Here is a 13566-nt window from a genome sequence, read left to right as displayed (position 1 = left end):
CTGGTTCAGTCTGCATGGGAGAGAAGCAGGCATCCTCCTCTGGGAATGTGATCTGCATCTGTGAGAAACTTCTGTTCCAGTTTGGCTTTTGGGATTTTGGCTAAGGTTTTTGACATGTTAGGAATATCTCATTCAACTCCATGGAGTTAATATTCTGTTTTGGAGCCAGGTAAATACTTGGATAACTGGTGATATAAATAACTGAAATTGTGAGTGTTATTAAACCCTTGAGACTTTGCAATTCCTTGAGCTGTTTCTGAAATATCTTAGAGCAATGAGTCTGTCTGTGCTTCTTTTTAATCAGGACCAGCCAAGCAATTTCAGCCCCCAGGAGAGCCTGAATCACTGAGCTCCAGGGTTATCTTTGCCATTAAGGTTGTGGCTTTCAGGTTTCAATGAACTTTCAATGTTTTGCTCTTTATCAGTAAATATGCCTTAAAAAATAAATATTAGCTGCCAGCTTATTTCATATCTTCAAAGCATCAGTGTTTTCTGTGTTGCAGCTGAAGAGTATGGTTGCCAACACGTACCACCTGGGTGCAGGCAGTATAAAAATAATTGCTGCAGGGATCTATTTGGGGTTGGTACTAGGACAGGAGTGTCAAACACATTTTCACCACAGGGCCCCATCAGCCTCGTGGTTGCCTTTAAAGGGCCTAATGTAATTTTAGGACTGTATAAATGTAACTACTCCTACATTTAACTAGGAGGATACCAGATGAAGCAAGGTAAAGGGTCTGGGTAGTAACAAGAGAGACTGTGGAATAGGCTTTTCGTTTCCCATTCCGCATGAGTATGATGAGGTATTTCTTTGCTTGGGGTATCCTAAGATGGATTGGATAGGGCACTGGGGAAATCAGCTTTAGAGAAAACTGTTTTGATTTGGATTGTTCTAAACGGTATGAAGATATGGCTGGTGCATAGTGTGCTAAGCATTGGGTTACTTATGACATCTAGTATGCATGTTGACTGTGATTTCCTTTGTGGCTTTTAGCAAATTTATTATTTTGAGACACCATGTATGTATTTATATATTTGGGAGAAAGAATAGATACTATTCCCCCTCTCCAGCCCACTTTGTATTTTTTCCAGCATAGACAGTTACAATCTTCTTGTCAATCTCATATCTACTTTAAGGCTGTTTCCAGTGGACTCTTCTGTCCCAATTCTTAAATTTCTCAAGGGTGGCTTTAGGTGTTGCAAGCCATACACTTTAATAGGCAGTTATTCCCCCTGAAATGTTTGTGATCACTGGGGAAAAAAAAAAAAAATCTTGTTACCATTTTCAAAATTAGAGAGACTTATTTTCTTGTGCAAAGTATATTTTGCTTAATCTTGAAAATTTAAGATTGCATGCATAAATGGGTGTCTCTTATTGTGTCCATAGTTGTTTTGCAGAAAAAAATCTTAAACTGTGTAACTACTTTGCATTTTTCTGTGTGTGAACAGAAGAGAGCCCGAGCTGCATTCTTCCACCAAAACACCTTATTCCACACTATTAGTAGAAGATGAAGGTATTGGCAGTGGGAAAAGTAGGATTTACAGAGGAACATTACATGACAGCCTCACTTCTGTGATTAAGTATGCAGTTAATCTCCTTGGATTAAATACTAAATACAAATGCAAAACAAAATCCTCTACTGTTTCTGAAGAAACATGCCATTTAGAGTTGGGCTTTTGGGTGAGCCTGTGAAGCATGTTGCTGGGCTGGCCAGAGGGGTGGTGGGATATGCCGGCAATGTCTGTGAAGGGTGTTTATTGGAAGGGAGCGGGTCACCCTTTTTGACAGAAAGCAGTGTGGGTGTTCATTTTATTTAGGGTTGCCTTGGGATAGTAATTCTTGGGCAGAATTGAACAGGAATCTCTTGCTTCTTCCTTTGATTTTTTTAAAAATTTGCTACATAATTTAAAAGCCCAGTTCTCCTTTCTGTTGACTGAATGAGGAAAAAAAGGGTGCTGAAATGCTGGTTGTCAGAAGCCATAGACTAAAACTTGCAAGTTGCCATCCCACAGCTGTTGGCCTTGTTTGCATGTACTAGTCTCTATTTCTGAGGTGAGAAGTGTTGTAGGAGATCCAGCCCATGATAGTTAACGGGGAAAGTTCCCCATTTGCTCAGAGTGGACATATCTGGGCTTCCCTATCAGAGAAACAGGGGTTTGGCCTATTGGAGTTGTTATACTCTGAGAGATTTCAGTCATCACTGTGTTGCTAATTATTTCCACCAAGAAGTTTTGTATTTCCAGATTCCCAAGGCTTAAGACACCTTGCCCCAGGATGTGCACCAGTATGACGGGTAGGGCACCTTCTGGGAAAGTGCTTAATCCAAATATTGGCTTGAAGTTAGGCAAAAAGGGTTTATGAACCAGTCTACAGTATTCCAGAAACCAGGCACTCAGTCAAATTCCAGCTGTTGGATGAGCCATGGTTGTTGTCCATGCATGTATCCTCAGCCCATGGCAAATGAAAGGTAATGCAATTTAGCTGAACTCTATCATTGCTAAATTAAGTTACCTCACGTCAGCTGCAGGAGATGATCATGCACACGCAGAGCTACCACAGCTCAGTAGATGTATACCCTGCTGTTACTCCAGTGTACCATAACTTTGTTGAGGCTTCCACCTGGGTGTCCTAGTGGCTAAGCAATAGGTAATAGCTAGTCACAAGGAGAATGAAGATCTAGTTGTACCTCCAATTAGAGAATATTATCCCTGAATCTCTTAACACTTTTGGTTTGGGGAGGTCAGGCTTCTGAGTTTGGAGTTGATGGAAACAGAGAATTTCAGAAATTATTGTACCTGCTTTAAAGAAAGTTTGCCTTTTCCAGCAAATGTTGACTCCCTTGAAGTAGGGAGGTCCTCTTGCCTGTAGCAGGCACTGGTGCTAAACACATTTTTTTTTGTTACATTGGAAATATGTTTCCTGAAAAGTTCCTTTCATCTGCAGCGAATTCTTGTTCTTTAAACACAGGAAACATTACTGTTTGGGTTTTTTCCCAAGTATCTGTTAGAACATTTTTTTAAGTGAATTGAAATTGTCTTGTCCCATTTGATAGATTCAGCAGCAGTCTGTCCTCATCTTCAGTTCCTTTGTCTCTAGGATCGGTACCTTGCCTAGGAATGCCAGGAGGTACTGAATGATGTGATCTTGTCCATGGATGATGCAGCAAACCTTGGCAGCCTGGAGCCATGCCCAATTTTGCTGACATAATGGAGTTTGAAAGGGAATTGGCACAAAATTATGTTGGAAAGGACATAGGATGGCACTCTGGCTCCTCTGCCATTGACCACAGGAAGAGCAGGCAGTTAGTTTTTGTTGCAAACCTGTGTCAATGTGACTTGAGGAGACCAAGAATTGCAGGAGGTGCCTTTGCTGTGGTGGGCAGTGGGACGGTCTCGCCTTGGTCTGACTTGATCCCCAGGGGCTCAGTGGCTGCAGACAGTGAGGTGGGCCAGGCTGGCTGCAGAACCTCTGCAAGAGGAGAATGAGGGCTTGCTCGGAGGAAATGTTGAATCTTTTGCCCCCAAAAGCTCACCTTGGCAGAGTGAACATGTCCATGGTGATGGGCAGTGCTTTCTGCACTCCCAGTGGCTATGATTGGAGCTGTTTTGTACTAGTGATGTGACAGTGGCAGCACTGCTGCAGCATTGTGGGGTCAGGGTCACAGATGCTTCTGTGTCCTTGTGATTTCGCTGTACATCCTGTTTTCTTCCAAGCCAGGGCTGAAATCCCCTGATACTGGCTGCTAAAAGCTTTTAGGCCAGAAATTGTCCCACTCCCATAATCTCTCAGGAATTATTCCAGCTTGACCCACTCTTTTCCCCAGCTCCAGTCTTTCTCCTTTACTGGGATTTTCTGGAAACGGCAGTCAGAATGTATTTCTTAAATGTACATGAGGTTTAGCATCTGTTGTTTGTGACACAGATCATTGCACATGGCAGGATGCATGTGCAAGTTCATGCACAGCCAGCTTTCACTGCACAATGAAGATGTGGTTAAATGGGAATTAGGATTAATACTGGATTTAAGATTCTCGTTGTTGGCTGGTAATAACCTAATCTCTTCAAAGGCTGCAGGCAGGCTGGCAGCATTCAGCTCAAGGCCGTTGTTGTTTGCAAAATCTGAAAGAAATTGAATTTTGATACTAAGAGAGCTTTAATCAGAGCCTTTCAAGATAGTATATGCTCTTCCCATCCCTATCTCAAATGCAGCCTTTTAATTTCTTTAGTATATGACAGTCACCTAGGCTTCTAGATTTGATGGGCGTTTGACAGTAATATTTTTCATTTCCTTTTGTAAGAGCTTAGGGATTCTGATTGATTTTAGGAAAGTATAAATTGCATTTTGAAAGCTGATATATCAAAGTCCTTGTATAGGCAGAGTGAGACGCGCCCCTGTAGGGCAGCAAGCACTTCCCAGTTCACAGTGCTTAGAGTGCTAAATGTCCTTTGGATAAGGAGGCTCAAGGACAAGGAAGTGTGGAGCTCCTCAGTGTGATGTGGTCCATTCAGTCTAGCCTGGTTCAATTGTTGCTGTTGTGGAGGTGACCTGTGAGAAATGCATTGGTGACCCTGTGCAGGTCATAAAATGAATCACTGCATTTGACATTAAGGCCCATGTTGGAAGACAGCATATTTTGAGATTAATTGTTCTTGCTTCTCCTGTTTACTGTGGCTGCAATGCAATTTTATGTGAAAACTGAAAGTCAGACATTCAGTTATCTAAATAACTTGCATCTTCAATTAAATCTTGATTAAGGTAGAGTTTATGCAGGCTTAGCCCTGCATTCTCAAACAGGACAGAGGTATAAGTTTTACCTCTGTCAAAAGTTATACTTTTGATTCCTTGCTTCCAGCCTTCTCTTGGATAGCAGTTGTGAATTATTCTGCCCAGGCTTTGAGAGCTGTCATTTGCAAAACGCTTTTCTATCTGCATCACTGCTATTGGTAGCCTGGCAAAGTGATGTGCTTACTCTGTCTGCTTTTCCTTCGTTTTAAATCACCAGCCCATCCTGTGGATGGGTCTCCTTTGCAGAGGGTATCAAAGGTCTCTATAGTATGATGATACATGCCACTGTCAGTCAAAGTCGCTCAGTCTGAGCCACTGAGCCTGGAAGGAGCAGAAACATATTGACTAGATTTGAGTGGAAAGCTTGTCCCGATGCTGCTGATACAGTTCAATATCCATGTTGCAAAAAATAAAATGACTTGTCTGCAGAGGTGATGATGAAGTGCCTTTATCATGATCTGAAACCACTCCATCAGTTTGTTCTTTCTTAAGCCTACTTATTCAGCCCTCACCTTGATGGATTTCTTTTGATAGTTCTTATGCTGCTTTTGTGTTGGTCCTCCTTGCTAAGGTTGCCTTTCTTCTCACTGTCGCCTTGTACAGAACCTGTTATCGAATAATCCTATTAATCCTCTCAGATAATCTTAAAAACGTTTACCATCAAGCAGGACATTTTTTCTGAGGTATGGTGTTTCCTTGAATACTTCATGTCACATGGCTCTCAGGATATGAAACTCAGAAACGCACTGAACTTTTGCCTTTCTAAGGCTCAGGACCCACCTGATGACTTGATTAAGATTTGAAAGACAGTGGCTTTATTTAATTTATTATTGCAACTGACTCTGTCTCCATTGTTCTCTGAGAATAAGAGAGTGTCAAAAACATTAGGTCAATTGGAATTCAGATCTCTGCATGGGCTCACAAATCCCCTAAAGCACAAGTTTGTTGAAGGCAGGTTAATGAGAAAGTTTGTGTTTTAGTTTGTGTTCTGTTTTTTTAAAAAACAAAAGCCGGGCCAATCTTTGGCCTTTCAGCTCCATTTCTTCTTTTCTTCTACAGAGATTAATGCTAATGAAAAGTGGATAGAGGGGGAACCCAGAGGCGTCTGGCACCCAGCAGAAAGGTTAGTAGAGAGACACATGAACTGCACCAGCATAAGGTTTGTTTCGTTAGTTAAAAGGATCCAGCTTTCACAGACTCTGAGGCCTTAGCTCTCTGCAGGAGCCAAACAGCTTGGTTTAAGGCATGCAACAATTCATGGAAGTGCCTTGTGAGCATCTTAAAACTGTTGCTTTGTTCAGTATTATGACTGGTTGGAGGGTTTGTTTTGTGGCTTTTCTGGTGTGTGGTGGGAGGTGGCGAAGACCGCTTAGAACAACACGGTGTAATGAGACGGTGCCATGCTGGGTGAGGCCTGGGAGGGGTGAAGCTCAGCGATTTCTAAGCCTCTAAAAATCCAGGAGAGTGAGCATTAATACTATTGCTTGCTGTTCTAGCCTCTAGCAAGTAGGTAGGGAGCTATTAAACCCCTCTAAGCAGGAGGAGGGGTGAGGGGGAATATCTGTGTGACTAGAGCTTGCATCAGTTTTACAAGTAACTCAGAGAAGAACAAGCACGGTGATAGTGTTTTAAAAACCAAAACAAAGAACCCCAAAAAACCACAAAGAATAAAAAAAAAAAAAAAAACAATGAAACAAAGCAAAAAACCAAACCAACAGTGACACCAACAAAACCATCTTGTACATCAGCAGGATGTGTCTACCTGAAATGTAAGACTTCAGGAAGACTCAGGGTCTCATGCTGGCTGGGGGAAGAAATGGCATGCTGACCTGGGCATGAGCCAGGAGGTACAGCCTGTCACTTCAGTTGAGCACTCCCTGAAGCTGAGGAATTTTTGATGTCTGTTTTGGCCAAAGCCTTGGTGTTACGAAAAATAAATTGTGCTCTGTCTCTTTTGTAATAACTGGTAGAGATGTATGGGTGTGAGTAAACTGCTATATTGCTGATAGTACTTTAGGGAGGCCAGAGTGATGGAAAATGTGCTTTATGAATGCTCAGTGACAATTTCTTATTTCTTCTTCCACTGAGTCAGCTCTGTGCTCAGCAGTGAGACCAAGAGGGCTGAAAGAGGCTTTTTGCCAGTACTTGAAGCTGTACCTCAAAGCTAACTCTGCTCAGAGTGGATCTAACTGAGGATGCTGTGCTTTTCAGAGCATTTGCAGTCTTGGCTGTGGAAGGCTGGCCAGTGTCACCACAGCTAGAACAGCTCCACCAACACTTTTTCAAGATTTCTCAGTTGCAACCAGGAATGCACTCATGGCCCCTGTGTGCTGCTGTGCCCTGGCCAGCTCCATGTTTTGATGCAGATGGATGTGGTGGGATGATCTGTAAACATTGCTGTGTGTTCTGATGGTGAATGTATGCAAGCTGCTTGCAGAGCGTTACTCATCCCCCGCCTATGCCCCCTGCAAGCTCAGCTGCTGCTTTATCACTCCTGATAAGCGGGTGTGTGATCTGAGGCAGAGCATCAGCCAGAACTGAAGGCAGGCAGGAGTCCCACGTGCATAGTTTGGGGGCAGCTTGGTTTCTTTTCTGATAAGCCTGTGCCTCTTGTGGCAGTACGGTGCACGCTCCTTTTAAACTGTAATCATAATCCTCTTTGCAGCCGGCGCTGCTATCCCCACAGGAAGCATTAGCAATATCACGAAGTCCGGAGACTTCATTGTTTTCCCTTAATGTGCAAAGGGAGCTGAGGCAAGGCAGAGGAAACTTTAACCTATTCCGTGCCTCAGTGGTAAATAATTAGTTTTTTTGCTGGGTGGGAGAATGGGAGAAGCCTACTAGTTAAGATAAAGTAAGTGCAAGGCTCACAGACTTATCTTGCTCTGTGGAATTCAGGAAAGGATGTGTCCTTGAATTCGCCTGTCTGGCATGCCCTGTCTTTGTGTTTGGGAGAAATGAGTCTATTAGAGCTGCCCTAAGTGACTGCTGGGTATAAGGCACCTCTTGCCAGGAAAGGCAGGAACTGTGCCTTTGTTTAAGGACCTTGAACAAAAGGCTCTGGATGTTTAATAATGTGCAAATTTGGGTGGGTGGGATGTGGAGAAGGTTAACAGGGCAGACTGACAGAGGAGGAGCTGAGCTTGGGAGGAGAGGAATGCTGAGGACATGGCAGCAGGCAGAGGGAAGTAAAACAGGATAAAGCAGCCCCTTTTTGGAATCTTGAAGTTAACTTAGTCACCACTGGCCATTTTGTGGTAAGTGTAAGCTGTGTCTGCTGAAATAACGGTATTGCCAACCAAAGGTGGCAGCGTGGGAGAGGCCACAGCGGTGTGGGTGTGCAAGTCTGCATGGTGTGTGAGTGCTGTCCAGACCCCAGCCCATCACAGGGGGGACTTGCTGCGGGAGCGCTTGTGGGTGGGAATTCACTCTGGGTCGATGCTTTATGTTCACAAAATCTCTCCTTGCACGCTGCCGGTCAGAAAGTCTTTCTCGTCACTCTTGGTTCTGCAGCTGTACTGCGCTTTCCCTGGACAGGTCTGGGGCTGAAGCTGCCTGGCCTGTCACAGGGGGCACGAATCCAGCACGGTGAACGGTCCGCTTGCACGTGTGCTGTGTCTGTGAAAGTCCTTTCATACAAAATGTGACAAGAGCAAAGGAACAAAACAAAAGCCTCTCAAAAATAGCCAGAGATAAGGGTCTGGAGAATTTGCTTTTTATTTCTTTCAAGAGCCCCTGGAGACTTCTTCTAAGGGAAGAAATCTAGCTTTCAAGGTCGAGCCATCCCCCCTGCTTTTTCTTCAGACTTCAAAGGCAATCAGCTGAGAGCTTCTTAGGAATGTTACATCTGTTCAGAGTAACATTCTGAGAGAAGGCACTTCTTCCTCTTCCAAACTGTCTGAAATTTGTACACAAATTTTCTTGAGAATGCAGTAAGCAAGATACAACCTCAGCAGGGAGGGATGGTGCACAGTAGTAAAGGATGGAAAGCCAGCAAGTGGGAATAGTTTTCTGCAGAGGCATTTAGTTGAAACACAAGTTTTATTTTCCTGATGCTTTAACAGAAAACGTTTTAATATCCATGTCTTTAAATAAAATTGATTCAGAAATTGAAACTGAACAAATGGACTGAAATGTGAACTCCAAATGGCTGCCTGCTCCTCCTCAAACTCATAGCTTGCACTAGCTTTGTACCTGCTGACACATAGTCTTTTCTTTTTATTAGCTAGCTTGTCCTTTTGCTTTCAGTCTTAATCTACATGTATGAATCAGTGAAATCAAACAGTTTTGCTTTCTGACTCTACTGCTTTACTATCGTTACTTCACTCACTGATCCAAAGCCCATCAGCAGTGGAGGGGCTTTAGATTGGGCTCTAGATACACCACAGAAAAATGGCTCTGCAGGCTTGGGGGATACAGCAGGTGGGGTCAGGAACTGGGCCTGGTTTAAGACCAGTCTGCCTATAATGGGTAGGAAGTAATTGCTGATTTTGATGAAAGCTGATGTGTGGCATTGCTGAGAGTGTTTGGAAATCCTCTCCACAGTAGGACTTGGGGACATGATCAGGTCTCAGATGGCATTGTGCATAACTGCCTATTCACATCTCAGAAGTGTAACTGAACTGCAAATGGTTTTCACACCAATTATTTCCCTCTTGCTTTTGAATAGAACCAGGAGGGGGGTTGTTTATCCCATTTCCCTGGTGCAGCAAGCTTGTGCTGAAGCTGTTGTTTCCTCTGCACGTTTCCCATAAGGAGACCAAGGAGTGTGAGATTTGTGATTCAGTGTGTGGCTTTGTCACATGCGTTCCCAGGCTGAAGATGATAGAAATCTTGGTGCTGGCTCACTTCAGGTTGGGTAAGTATGTTTCGTTTGTTGCTTATATGGGTTTTTCTTTTAAACTAGGCTTCTTAAATGAAGAAGAGCAATATTTAAGCTTCTGAGTAAATAAGCAGAGAACCCTGGCTTCATCTTGACTAATCTGTTTAACCTTCATCAGCCCAAATATTTACGCTAGGCATTGAATATCCAGGCAGTGTAATTCTGATGCTAAAATTTGTGCACTGAAAATGCTGTAGATTGACTAATCCTGCAGAATTCCAGAAATCCCTGTCTGTAAAATAAACTTCCTATATGAAGGATTATAACCAAATCAATGCTGTGAATTCAGATCAGCAAAGTAGAAGTACAGCAGTTGGCCCTCTTCTTGTGCTGCTTACTTATGTATTTTCATAAGGATATTCATCTTAGTTCAAATAGATGTGTAAAGAAAACTGCAAATATTGAAGCACAATGCTGTCTTATACTGCAGGAAGAAAGTTTAACTCTCTGCCTTCTTGCTAGCAACTTTTATTTAATCAGTTTTTAAATTGCCTTGATTTACCCGGGCTGTTGAAATTGTTATTCTTTTTGAGTGTGGCATTACTGGTGAATCTGTGCTTTGTAGGTCTTTGTCCCCTTCCTGAAACTGGGCAGTGTAAAGAGTTCATGCGACTGCTGTATTGGAGATACAAAATTTTTAGCTCAGTTGTTGAATATCCCTCCCACTCCTCCCTGTACACACACAGATTACCCCAACTGCAGAACAGAGACTGAGAACAGAACCAGCATCCGGATTTACCAGCGACAAAGTTGGCCCCTTGAGAAGTCTGGTGTCTTGTGACCCTTGCAGGGAATACTTACAGCCTCCCAGTGTGTAAACTTGTTGGTGTAGGTATGGTGCAAACAACCTCCTGAGCAGTTTGGCTTCTGTCCTATTGCTATATTAATTATCCTGTCTTTGTGAGATTTAAATACAGATTTATCTGGGATCCTTATCTCAGAGAAATTCTGTTAATATCCCTTGATATTGCCCTATCATACTGCAGATCATTCCAGAGATGTGAAGGCTGTAAACACCCAGGGAAGAAGGGTTAGTTTGGCTATTGTAAAGGCTATAACTAGAAAGAATGGGATCAGGTTAGAGAAGTCAAATCAAAACTGTTTGAAGAGGACTTTCCAACAACATTGTTCACTAGGTTAATGGGAAGCTAATGTGTGCTCTGCCATCTGAGAATTCTGAGAGTAGACTTCAAAAATGAAATAGTAGGAAGGACAGGGGGATGGAGCTGGTGCCTATCAGCAAGGAATGGTCCCAGCCAATCTTACTCCCTGCTTTTTGCTTATAAGATTCTGTGTGACAGTAGAAAACTAGAAGGAAGAAGTTGCTGAGTTGCTGGATTGTCAGGAAGATGTCTAGCTAGGAACCTGTGCTGTTGGACACTTGGTCCTAACAGATAATTCTCCCTGCTTGAAAAGGAGCAGCAGGGGAAGAACTGCACCTCACTTTACTTGCCAACGTGCTCCATAGGGAAATTCCTTCTCTGTCCCATGCTGCGTTAGTCAGTCCTTCTAATCCTGTATCTGAGACAGAATCACTGCAGCTAGGCAGCTAATCTAATTTCTGTCCTCAGATAAGATTGTTATCAGAGTAATTGTCTGTTTGCTCCCCCTCCTGAGTCTAATCAGAGTGGATTGTGCCAGTATCTCCTGGGGCACAGGAACTTGGATGTTGATTGCCCTCAAAAGAAAGAGAAAATCATCAATGTATATTTAAAGTAAACTTCAGTTTTGTTAGATGTTCACGGGAAAATAGGCTGGAAATAACTTGCTCAGGCATGTCTCGTGCATTTCGCAGTAATATATTTGTTCTGGTTTAAAATCTAGGTTTAGGCAGGCAAGTTCATGTAGTGCATGCTGCGGTGAGGCTTTCAAAAGATAGTGCTGTGCACCCGTGGAACTGGTACTTCCCCCAGCACTGGGACAGAGCAAGTTCACGTCTGCAGAGAATGCATACTCTTAGATGTTGGTTTTTCAGCCAGTGAATTATTCTAAACCATTACTGCTTTTCCCCTTATTTCAAAGCAAATTACAGGGTGGGTGGCTTGCTGATGGGAATAAAGGAGGCTCAAATATATTAATTTTTCATATATCCTTCAAGTTGGGACTAGACCTTGTCTCATGATGTGTTTACCTGAGGAAGCATATTGTTTGGTCACTTTGTAGTGGTGAGCAAACTATAGGTAATGTAGTAGTCCACTGAGATACAGAAATGCTGTGTGCTCCCCCTGTTACATGGATGAGAAAGCTGAGACACAGAGGCACCAGGGGCTGCCATGGGAGTTGCTAAAGCAGAGTTGCATAGATAAGGAGGTCTGTGCCAGGGCCATCATCGCTCGTGGCTGCTCCTGATTCCTGCTCTGGGTTACCAGCTCCAACAGCCAGCCCAGTATGGAAAGCAAAACATGATCCTGCCCTTAGTGGTGGTGCTGCTGTATAGATGATGTCTGGCTGCATCAAACCTCTATCCCCGGAGAGCTTAATGAAGCTCTACAGCTTTCGAGTGTGATACCTAAAGGAAGCTTAAGGGGCAAGAGCATACCACTGAAGAGAGTACTCATAGCTGCTGAACTTGCATGTGTGAACCGCTGAGACGGTCTGATTCAATCAGGCTTGAAAGGTGTTGGATGAAGCAGGTTTGTTCAGGCACATGTAAAAGTCATCTTGGGGACCATGAAATTGGTATGGCCACAGCTGCTTCTAGCTTAATGTGTGCTTAGTGTGGATATTCTCTAAAACTTTTATTGCATAGTTTGCTGTTTCCTGCTCCATTAGACTTCAGATCACTAATTGTAGTGGTAGGAAGCAGGAGCTTCATAGCTCTACTGTCCCTTTCAGAAGTAACCATAACCATTTCACATTTGCTGGATGACTTAATTGATGTTGCTTTCTTTACAAGGAGAGACACAGAACTACAGAAGGAGGGGAAGAGAAATATAAGGATGTGTAAAAGCCATTCTTAGCTTGACTATACCACACAGAAGAGATGCTAGAGATAGTGTTCAGAAAAGTAGTTCTGGAACTGGAAGCAATACAACTAGTAAGCAGAACTTTAAATAGGTGGGATGCAGTGTCCCCAGTGCTGCTGTAACTTGAGCTTGCATCTCCGCACAGCGCTATGGTATCACATTACTCAGATCTAGCTGTGGTTTGTCTGATTTGGCCCTGCTGCATGTCCTGCAGATGTGAGTGTCCAGCAGTAGAACTTGTGGCCCTGAAGGCCCCTCTGTGTGGTTTGTGGCCTCGTGCACAGGAATTATTTTTTTTTAGCCCTTCTCCACGGCCTACGTGGCTTCGTGTGGTTTCTGTTGTAGTTTTGTTTTGTTTTTTTTTTCACTGGAAGTGTATTTTTGGCAAACTTTGGTCTCTTAATGGGCTCTCATGCTATCAGGCACCACAGTTACACATACATTAAATGTGCTTTGTTATCTGGATTACAGTAGGGTGTTCACTTTATTTGTAAGCAATTACTATTTCAAAATCTTGTCTCCAGCTGTTCTTTTTCTGTAATGGCACTGACAACAGTGTTGTAATTTACTTTGCTACTGCTGCCGGTGTAGCACTTCGGAGCCATCCCTGATCGGTTGCGTTGCTGCCTATGTTGCGGTGTTGATGGTGAAGCTGTACATTGAGGAGCTGTTGGCTGATTTATGAAAAGCATGCTTTTGGAGGCTGGGATCAGATTTTTCTGAAGGGGCTAATGCACTGTAGTCCCTTCCTGCTCCCCTTCCCCAGCGTTAGCCCCATGCAATATCTGCAGCACATGATACAACCAGGTGTATGTTCCTTACCTCATCCAGCTTATGGCTGCACCTGCCCTGTTTAATGCTACCCTCCAGTCTGTCACTCATTGTACTGCTTATTCAGTGCATAATCACTATTTTGGAGCCATAACTGTCAA

At 43.3% G+C, this 13566-nt stretch overlaps 1 protein-coding gene across 7 annotated transcripts in view; it reads left to right on the top strand.

Moving 5' to 3' along the window:
- Positions 1 to 13566, top strand: part of TSPAN18 (tetraspanin 18) — a 120511-nt gene that overhangs the window by 15686 nt on the left and 91259 nt on the right. For 2 of the 7 annotated variants that reach the window (XM_065064746.1, XM_065064747.1), the window contains exon 2: positions 5846 to 5909. The exons of 3 other annotated variants lie outside the window; for them this stretch is intronic. The gene's annotated coding sequence lies outside the window, so the exon portion shown is untranslated. Of the gene's footprint in view, positions 1 to 5845; positions 5910 to 7933; positions 8044 to 9535; positions 9645 to 13566 lie in introns of those variants that run through there. 2 more of the 7 variants (XM_021284590.2, XM_065064748.1) reach the window with 2 other exon arrangements.

The sequence above is a fragment of the Columba livia genome, chromosome 5 (genome assembly GCF_036013475.1).
Source record: "Columba livia isolate bColLiv1 breed racing homer chromosome 5, bColLiv1.pat.W.v2, whole genome shotgun sequence".
NCBI classification, from domain to species: Eukaryota; Metazoa; Chordata; class Aves; order Columbiformes; family Columbidae; genus Columba; species Columba livia.
The sequence above is the reverse complement of the archived record's forward strand: the minus strand, read 5'-3'. Positions and strand labels throughout refer to the sequence as shown.